Source organism: Akebia trifoliata, unplaced genomic scaffold (genome assembly GCF_017979445.1).
Source record: "Akebia trifoliata isolate Shusen 1 unplaced genomic scaffold, ASM1797944v1 Contig00819, whole genome shotgun sequence".
NCBI classification, from domain to species: domain Eukaryota; kingdom Viridiplantae; phylum Streptophyta; class Magnoliopsida; order Ranunculales; family Lardizabalaceae; genus Akebia; species Akebia trifoliata.
In genome coordinates, this window is record NW_028237239.1 from 1 (window position 1) to 10,619 (window position 10,619).

Sequence of the window (10,619 nt, forward strand, 5' to 3'; positions counted from 1 at the left end):
ACCGATCCGAACCAATCCAAGCCAAGATTGGATTGGATTGATTCAGTTCTATAGGGTAATTGGATTGGATCGGTTCCAAATTTGTAGAACCGATCATGTTTGGATCGATTCCAATTTTGCCAAAATCCGAATCATGTGCACCCCTAGCTAATAGCAGCTCTATATATTAATACTACTAGGACCGTGTGGGTGCAAGTGGTTGAGTAATAATGAAAAAGAGTTGTGTTGGATTAACATTAAAATTTACATCGTTTGGGACATTGGTGTGCACAAAACCATAGATGCTTCTCACTTGTATCACGATGAAAAGCATCTATTATTATATAGACACATCCACGTCAACAATGTCCCAAACGATGTCAATTTCAATGTTACTTCAGCATTTTCCAATGAAAAATGTTAATCATGTGCTAGATATCTATTAAAAAAAACGAATGAGGTGATTTATCTAATGAAAATGCTAAACTGACTTCACATAACACTGCCCTAGCGTGGAGGTGTGCACGGAGCTATAGATGATTTTCCTTGAGGTACGAATGAAAGCATTTGTGGTTCCACGCACACCACCATCTCATCACAGTATGGAACACAGTGTGGCAGGAAGTCAGTATATAACAGCTCTAATTTACTTTGAAACTCTCAAGATACAAGTAAGAGCATAACCATAGACTAATGAAAAAGAGTAGGGATCCAGAACGGTGTCTCGTTCCTAATGAAGGTCAGATGGCACCCCAGTTTATGTCGGTTGGCATTTTACCATTTTAGGGCTGCATTGCAACATTCCTCAATCCGAAAGAGTCAAGTACTGTTTTAAAATATCAAAAATTGAATTAGTAGCGGTTAGAAACACCTTGAACAATCGTTTTTTTTTTTTAATAATTTTATTAGTTAGAAACAGAAGCCATACAAATAATTTTTTTTTACCCACTTTAAAAATCCAGAACCTGGGAGCCACAAACAACACTACCACCTCAAGGCCATTGTAATAAAGACAACAACTTTAAGGCTGTGTTTGGATTGAGAGAAGTGGAGAGAAGAGAAAACAAGGGAAGAGATGAGAAGAGAAACTCAATTTCTCTCCACCATGTTTGGATCGACAGGAGAGAACTTAGGACAACTTTGGAATTTTAAAATATCTTAAAAGAGATCTAGGGGCAGAGTTGACATATTAAAATATTTTAAAAGGGTTTCTCTCCTCTTCTATCCACTTTTGGAGAGAAAAAAAAAATTAACCTTTTTTTCTCTCCTCTTCTTCCCCACTTAATAATCCACACAGGAGAAGAAATGGATATAAACTCATTTATTTTCTCTTCTCTCAATCCAAACACAGCATAAGTGAATTCAATTATACCCAATAAAAAGAAATAAATAAAGAAATGATACAAATACATATTCACTGCATTACGTGATGTACATAATAAAAAAAATCTATACATAAATGAAGACCTTTCAAAAAAAAAAATTATCAAGATTTGGCTTATAGTCACCATCCGTTTATCAAAACTGCAAAATGCAACTCCTCAATTTAATTGCTTCTCCAAATGTGAAGTAGAGAAATTCTGAGATTTCCTCAAACCACAAACATGAAGGTGCATGTTTACTGCACCTTAAAAAACTAATATGTAACTTTCCATTACTTATAATTATACCTTGAAGCAAGATGCATCTATGCAAAAATGCTTAACACTGCAGAAACAAAGTTTTCAGAAAGTTTTTACCACACGTGATTTGACATCATATTCAATCTGTATTGAAATTATCACGGTCATTATCCAGCCTAATATCCATAAAAATAGCTAAATTAACAGAGCACTAGAAAAGTAGTGCCTCCATTGTACCAAACTCTTGGGATCATTATAAGAATTGAAGCCAATATCCAATATTTGACAGAGTATCTGTTAGCAATATTTTTGGACTCTATCTTTATTATATACAAATATCTACATGAACTGTAATAACAAAATGATGGTAGTCTACCACATTGTTTAGTTCTACTTCTATGCTTTGCAATATAAAGCTTCTATATTAATAGTTTAACATACCATTTCTATCTGATCTTAATCACTTAATATCCAACATAATTTACATACCGTACCATAGTGTATAAAAGTAGAATTTACGTTAGATGCACAGACTCATGTTCGTAGAATCATGTTCAGCCACAAAACTTTAACTATTTCTAGTATTAAATTGTCCAGGACCTAATATTTGTGCGAAGAGAATTAAAAGCGGTAGTAGGGGCATAAACAACACCTATAGTCTAGATAACCTGCACATTTGTAGTTCGTAGCAATCTCATAAGAACAATGAGGTACAAAATTACATCAATCTCACCTCACCACCTTTCGTTGCAAGTTCTTGCATAGTAATTTGAACAGCTCCTGGTTGTTTTGTTCTCAAAGGCACTTTCAATCAAGTTGTGATGGGTATCTCCTAGATGGACCTGCTCAAAACCATCAAGTTCAATGATACAGGCACTACTACAAAATAGACCTATAGCGATGGCTGTGGCTGTTTCCATAGCTAAACAAAACCGTCACTAAAACCTACAGCTACAGCTAGCTTGACCGTCATTGAGCGTCGCAAGAGGTAGAGTCGCTAAATGTATTAATGACGGCCACGTTCAGCATGAGGGTGCAGTTCAAATTTATAAGATCAATATTACAACTATCCATATTTTAATGGAGGACTGAATAGTGAAACAGATTTCATGTTGCCAACAACAAAATAAGGCATAGATAATTATGATTTTAATGGGGAAAGTATTGCAAACAAGCCATGGTAGATCTGCTTGTCAAATCGTCGGTAGATGGCCTATGTTTCTTGTAGATACATGGTTCTCGATTACGATGGCCACATCTACTAAGGTTTGGAGTCGCCACCATTCATATTGTAAGTGGGTGTGAATGGTCACCCAATGCGCATGTTTTGAAAAATATGTCATTTTGGCACATGGTAACTCACGATGGATAAGGTACCGATCAAACCTCGAGATCGGGGTAAGCGGCTCGTTTGGAGAAAAGGGAAGGTGTTAGGCACTCTTTTTTCCCCGCCAAGTGGCGGTAACCTCAACTCAACTCGATCATTTTAATTAAACAAAAAAAAAATAAAAAAATGAATTGCCACATGTTGGTGACTTGTTCCCTAAGTAGGATTTAATGTCGGCTTAGACTATAGGGAACATCTCATCGAAGGGGATGACCCATATAGAAGTTTAGCCTTTACATGACATGCTTTTGAAAAGTATTGGCTAATAGATAGGGGTCCATTCTCATGGATAGAGAAGGATCCGAATTCCAATTGCCTTAAAACGATTTAGGAGTTAAAATCGATCTTGTTTTTAAAAAGGATTACCCCTTATACTTTCAATCGGACCGAAGTCCAATCTACCGGAGATAAGGGAGGGTAGCATCACATCCTAGAAGCATTCTAAAAAAAAAAAAATTGAGGAAGGGGATAGTAGAAGAGGGTAATAGAAAGGGTAGAGAAGAAGAAGGGGGGGGGAAATGATTCTTTTGACCCACCTTGTAGCTTCAACCTTGCTTTTCTTTCTTTTCTTCTTCTTCTTTAATATCTTCTAAGATCCTTAGTAAAATGTGAGAGTATTTTTCTTTTTAGAAGATTGATGTGAGAATGGAGAAGAGAGGATTAGAGCGTAAATTTTTTAATGAGACTTCGTAACCCATTTTGGGAAGAGGAGGAGGTATTTATAGATGTTTGGAGGGTATTTTAGGGGTATAATAGGATGAAGGGTTGGGAGAATAGCTAATGACATGAGTTTTAATGATGGAGGGTATGCAATTTAGAGTTAAAGGGAAGGTAATTGTGTAATGAGTGGAAGTGAGTAGTGATTAGATCCAAGTGGTTTGGATCCTACTAAATCCATTTGAGTAGAGTGTTTGGTGAGATGAGGTGAGTGATGGTTGATGGAGAGAATGGGGGTGTAAGGTGTTAGGTGTTAGGTGTTTGATTGAGTGTTAGGTTGATAGAAGAGGTAAGGTGTTTAGATTTGGGAGGATAGGTAGTGTAAGAAGTTGGTTAGTTGGATTTTGGGAGAGTTGAGGGGATGATGACATGTGGCAAAAATAATGAGAGAGTGAGTTGATGAGGTATGTTGATTGGTGATGGTAGTTGTTTGATTAGAGAGAAGAGTATGGGTTAGTTTGGTGATGATGATGGGAGGTGTGGGTTGTGATGTAAGTTAGTGGAGTGTTTTGGGGAAAGGTGATGGGTTAGGATGTAGGAGATATGGGTTATAATGTGGGTGGTTGATGGTGTTAGAGAAAGGTGATAGGTTAGGGTGTAGAAGATATGGGTTGTGATGTGGGTGGTTGATGGTGTTAGAGAAGAGTGATAGATTAGGTTAGGGTAGAGTATGGGTTGAGGTGATTTTTGGAGAGAAGTGATAAGTTAGATGAATTGCTTAAAGAAAGGTGATGGGGGTAGGTGATTAGATGAAGGAGGTGAAAGGAGATGATGACATGTGTCATCTTTTGATGATAAAGTGGTGATTGGTTTGATGTGGATGATGGTTTATGGGTTAAGGTTATGGGTTGGATATGGATAATGATTTGTGGGCTTTGTAGTGTTGGGCTTGGGTTTTAGAAGTGGCTTTGGGTTTTAGAAATTAGTTAGGGGTTACCTTGGATATGGTTATGAGGGTCTAGGTTGGTTTTAAATTTTAGGTGATATAAGATTAATTTTAGGTTAGGGATAAGGTGGGAAATTGGTTTTTGGAGAATTGAAGGTTCATGGGCTTTAAACGGGTTTAGGGTATTTGTGGATTCGGAGGATGGAGCGATGAAGGGGAAGTGGTAAGTGTCCCAAGTCTCATTTTTTAATTTTATTCATTTTTTTGAGATTTTTTAAATCATTGGATCGGTCAAAATGCCACGTGTTCGCAAATCGGGCTTTTTAGGCCCGTTGGAGAATTTTATTGAAAATCGAATATTTCTGGATACAAGAGCGGAGCGGTGAAGGTTGGGAAGGTGTAGGGTAGGTCAAATCCCTTTGGTGGGCCCACTAAACCATTAAGAGGTCTTAGGGGTCTTGGCTTGATCAAAGTGTCATTTTTCGATGATTTGGGCCTTGGAGGCCCGTTGGCAACCTTTGTTGAAGAATCGGTATTTTTTGACCCTTTCGAGTAGGGGCCCGTTCAAATTGGAGTGTCTACATTTCCTTAAGTAGCTATTAAACACATGTCCATACTTCAATTTTTTTTACAACTTCTCAAGTACCATCAGAACTCCCATCATCCACAACAACAATTTTGAAATCAATACCCCTAAACCAAACACAAAAAAGGGTGTCTACTTCAGTTTTATGCACAGATAAGGATAGTCTTACGGACATAATGAAAGCCTAATGTTATTTAGAGAATGAAAACAAGAGCAAGAGAGGCCTGGTCTTACCCCCAATGTTATCCACTTACCAAATCTTATTAAAGCCTACATGTGCTCTAATAACAACACTTCTCTAGTGTAGCAATTTGTTTAGGCTAGTAATGGACACAATCCCAGTTTTAAATATTTACAGAAGATTAAAAAAATAGCAAGCTTGCCAACAAGTCAAGCAATTTATATATAATTAAGATCCAAAAAGCAAACCATTATCCAAAACAAGTATTAATAATGATCTATTATAGCATAGACCATTATCATAAGTAAGCAAACTAATAAAGCCATAAGTTTGCCTTAAAAAGCAAGTATCATGGACCATTACCCAAAACACGATATTCACTTAGACAACCCAACATAATAAGTTTGTCTGAAAAAAGAACACATCAAATCAATCATCTGGTGGCTGAGTCAATAAGTCCGGTGGAGTCAGGAACTTACAGCCTGGTGGAGTTGGGAAGAATGATAAACTAACTCCTTTCTTTTTCTTTTCCCTTTTTTTTGTGATGGGTAAGATGGAGTTTATACTCATAACCTCAAAGTGGTTTTGCAATTTGTCAAACCAACTAGAAAAGGACAACACAAGGAAGTTCCCTTTGTTGTTTGACTCTGACCCACCCAATTAACAAATAGATACAAGCATCAGTCCAGTGGTGTCTACTACTTAACTATTGACCACTCATTTTTAACATTTAATAATTAACCCATTTTCCTCATCTAAACAATATTTTTTCAATAATACTATCCTTCATATCTTCTCAATTAAAGGTCATCCATTAAGGGTAATATTTGGTCCAGATTCTCACTTCTTGTGAACAAAAAAATCTCAAATCTTTATGAAATTAAGTTTCAGATATCCCATTTTTTCCACAATGAAACCCTACATAATGACTCAGTAACCAAATTTACTTAATTCCAAATGCAACCCTACAATAAGCCCCCCACACCCAATTGATCACATTAAGACAACAAATCAAGAAAATAATTATATTACTAACAAAATTAAATATTTTATTTTTACCAGATCTGAAACGTATTGGAAACTCCTTGCTTGCTTCCCATCTTCATAAGCAGCTAATGGTTCCTTCCTTAATGCATGTACAATATTTATATTAACACCCCAATATACCAAATAAATAAATAAAATAATTTTAATTATTTAATTAAAATATTTATGCCTCAAATCTCTAGTTAGGATCCTTGAACTATCATGAAACCAATAATAAATCAAGTTTGACGTCTCTGTGTTAGGTGACAGAACCCATAACAAAGCAACATAAATCGTCCCAAGTTCAAATAACTCCACCTGAATTAGTTCTTTATTCTATTCTATTTTACCTCAAATTAAACATGGAAAGATAGAGATAAAGAACAAATTTACACCAACTATCTCAATAAAATCAGAAGAACTGAATCAATGCACACAAACCCAACTATGGATCTCAAGAAAAAAGAATCAAACCTCAACTAAATAATAAATTCTCACACACAAAGTACAACCTTTCGGTTTTTGCCTTTATACAACAAGCAATCTTTGAAAATATTTAAAGAGGTGGAGAATCGAACCTGATTCTTTCAATTTCTTTAGCTAGAAGAGATCGAGATTCTTGAGCGAGAAGAGATCGAGAGAGACACATTTCGAGTTTCAGAGGGGGAAATAAAAAGTGTTTTGGAACTAAATTCGTTAACGGCGACTCGTTACTAAATGCCGTTAACTATTGTATTAGCGACCTTTTAACACAGCCCTTAAAGTTATTTTAATTAATTTTAAAATTTACTGAGTGAGTACTAGCGGCAATTGAGTATTACAGGCACAAATAAAGTCACCGTTAAGTCTTTTTTTTCTTTTTTTCTTTTTTTTCTTTTTTCTTTTTTCTTTTTTATGTATCAAAATTAATTTACAAATTAATTTAGGGACTTAATCGCGGTGTGACAAGCACCACCATTCTTTCGTTGGTATTACCAGTATTTTCGTTGGTACCATGGTTTCAAAACTCGTCCGAGACCGAGACATATTGCCCAAGTTGTCTCGGTATCAGGCATGGACGAGATGGATGGACAAGTCAATATTTCGGATGAGATATAAAACCCCACATTCACTTTTTTTTTTTTTTTTTAACGAGACGTCTCAAACATATTGGAAAACTCGTCCGAGAAAACTCGGTATTTAGCATGGACCAAACGAGACGCGAAATCAAGTTTTAAAATCATATTAGGTACATTTTAAAAAATATTGACAGAGGGATAACCGGTAGTTTAACATACAATGTCGTTGTCTCATAGGTATTATCGACATAAATAAAATCGCCATTAAGTATTTTCTATGTATTTAAATATATTTAGAAATTAATTTAGGAAATTAACAACAATTTGACAAAAAATGCCAGTATTTGGGTACAAATAACCACGGTGTTGCACGGAACGCCATTAACCTTCCACCCTAAAAGTAATAGAGATAATCAATTGTGAGATAATCAGCTATTCTCAACTGCAAGACTTAGTTGTTCTCAACTGCTAGACTTAGTCTTTCATATCAGATTGTATTATTCAAATGTATTTAACAGTAATTAGTTGTCATCCATAGATATAGGATTCAGTTTGTAACCTTCCTAGTTTGTAGGATCCTCAACCATTATTTGCTATCTTCGTATGTATTTATACGATTGATTAATCAATAAGAAAGTATCAGTTTTAAAATCCTATTATGGTATCAGAGCAAAACCAGAGATAACAAATTCAAAATTTTTTTTTTCACATTCCCCTTCTCTCTTCAATCTTGAACAGCCATGGCTACCTCTTCTCTCTCCATTCTCAACACCAATGAATCCCAGAACACCCTTATCAGCATTAATGTTGCTGCCCAAACCCCTCTAAAACTCACCTCTACCAACTACCTCTCATGGAAACTGCAATTTCACACCCTCTTCATTGGCTATGACCTCCTAGGCTATGTAGATGGCTCAAAGCCATGTCATTCAGCCACTCTCACTCAAAATGAAACAACTAAATCCAACCCTGCTCACACTTTCTAGATCCGACAGGACCAGTTAATCTTGAATGCAATCATTGGCTCCATCTCCCACACCATCATACCATTCATTGTACAAGCCAAGACCACTCGCGAAGCATGGACTATCTTGGCCACCACCTATGCCAAGCCTTCTCGTGGCTGCATCAAACAGGTCAAAAGTCAATTCAAGATGATCACCAAAGGCTCTGACAGTGTCACAGCGTTCCTACAATCCATCAAGGCAAAAGCTGATGAGCTTGCCCTTTTTGGAGCACCACTAGATGCAGAAGATCTCACCGACAAGATACTTAATGGCCTTGGCGATGAATACAGAGAACTAACACGTGTTGTCCAAGCCAAAGACATGCCTATAACCTTTGAGGAACTACATGAAAAGTTTCTCAATTTTGAAGCTTTGGTACTCACCACCAAACCAGACCCCCTTCACTTTCCTGCAACTACTAATCCCACGAGCAAGAATCCAGCACCTTTGCGATCACATGCACCTTCAAGCACTACCAATCATTCATGGCGTTCCTCCAACAACCACCAAATAAAGTATCCTACTACACAAAATAGTGGCCAACTCACAACACCCAGTTATCGCCTATCTAGGCCATACCTAGGTTATTGCCAAATTTGCAGGATACAAGGACATACAGCGAAATGGTGTCCCTCGTTTCAACTAGTCCCAGTTAACACATCCAATAGTCCTTCCCCTGCTTCGAACAATCACTCTACTACCCCATGGCAACCAAATGCTCATTATGCTTCCAATACTCCCAATCATACATCTTGGCTCTTGGACAATGGAGCCTCTCACCATGTTACAGCTGATCTAAACAATCTCTCCATGCATGCTCCATACGATGGCTCGGATGACATTATGATCGGTGGTGGCTCGGGTCTTTCCATCACTCATATCGGTTCTTCCTCTCTCCACACAACTCATAACATTTTTCAATTAAATAATGTCCTCTGTGTTCTTGCTATGAAAAAGAATCTCATTTCAATTTCTCAATTTTGTATCTCAAATAATGTCTCCATTGAATTCTTACCAATTGCATTTCTTTTAAAAAACATTCACACGGGGGCAACACTTCTGAAGGGCCAAACTAAATATAGCGTTTATGAGTAGTCGATATCTCCACCCTTGCTTGCATTTTCCAGCATCAAAACAACCTTATCCGAGTGGCATCAAAGATTAGGACACCCAGTTTTCCACATTCTAAAAAAGATTGTTTCCTAGAATAAACTTGATTTCTCTGCTTCATTATCCAATAATTTTTCATGTAATGCTTGTCTAAGTAATAAAAGTCACAAATTGCCATTTTCTCAATCTACAATTATCTCTTCTCAAGCCCTTGAAATCATCTTTTCTGATGTTTGGACTTCTCCAATTATATCAATCAATAGATTTAAATATGATATCATTTTTGTGGATCATTTCACCAGATATATTTGGTTCTATCCTCTTAAACAAAAGTCAGAAGTCAAAGAATTTTTTATTAGATTTAAAGCCATTGTTGAAAAACACTTTGATAAAACCATCAAAACACTTTACTCTGACAATGGCGGTGAATATATTGCACTTGCCAATTTTCTTTCAACAAATGGTATTTCTCATCTCACTACACCACCTCACACACCTGAACACAATGGCTTTTCTGAACGTAGACATCTTCATATTGTAGAAACTGGACTAGCATTACTCTCTCGTGCCTCTCTTCCTTTAAGTTATTGGACTTATGCCTTACCCACAGTAGTCTATTTAATAAATCGCATGCCCACACCCACACTAAACCTTTCCTCTCCATATGAAAATTTTTTTACAACAACCCCTAATTACTCAAAACTCAAAATTTTTGGCTATTTATGCTATCCCTAGCTTAGACCATATACAACCAACAAACTAAACACTCGATCCAAACTATGTGTCTTCCTTGGATACTCTTTAACTCAAAGTGCCTACTACTGCCTTGATCCATCCACTTCCAAAATATATGTCTCTAGGCATATTAGATTTGTTGAATTTATTTTTCCTTTCAGTCATCTCTCTGCTCCATCTTCTTGTCCTCAATTAGATTCCATTGCTACTTGGATTCCACCACCTCTTCGAATTCCTACCTTGCCTTTGGTACCACCACTCAATACGTCATCTGAAGTGGACGCTCAACAGCAATCCCCCAGTGAAGCTTCACCACCACCAAACC

At 36.7% G+C, this 10,619-nt stretch overlaps 1 long non-coding RNA gene across 1 annotated transcript; it reads right to left on the reverse strand.

The window, feature by feature from the left end:
* Window positions 1-49: 49 nt before the first annotated feature.
* On the reverse strand, window positions 50-7,120 carry LOC147381019 (uncharacterized). Its single transcript, XR_015174821.1, has 3 exons — window positions 6,963-7,120; window positions 2,335-2,443; window positions 50-805 (listed from the first exon to the last, which is right to left on the reverse strand). It is a non-coding gene; the product is annotated as an uncharacterized LOC147381019 (long non-coding RNA).
* Window positions 7,121-10,619: the final 3,499 nt, after the last annotated feature.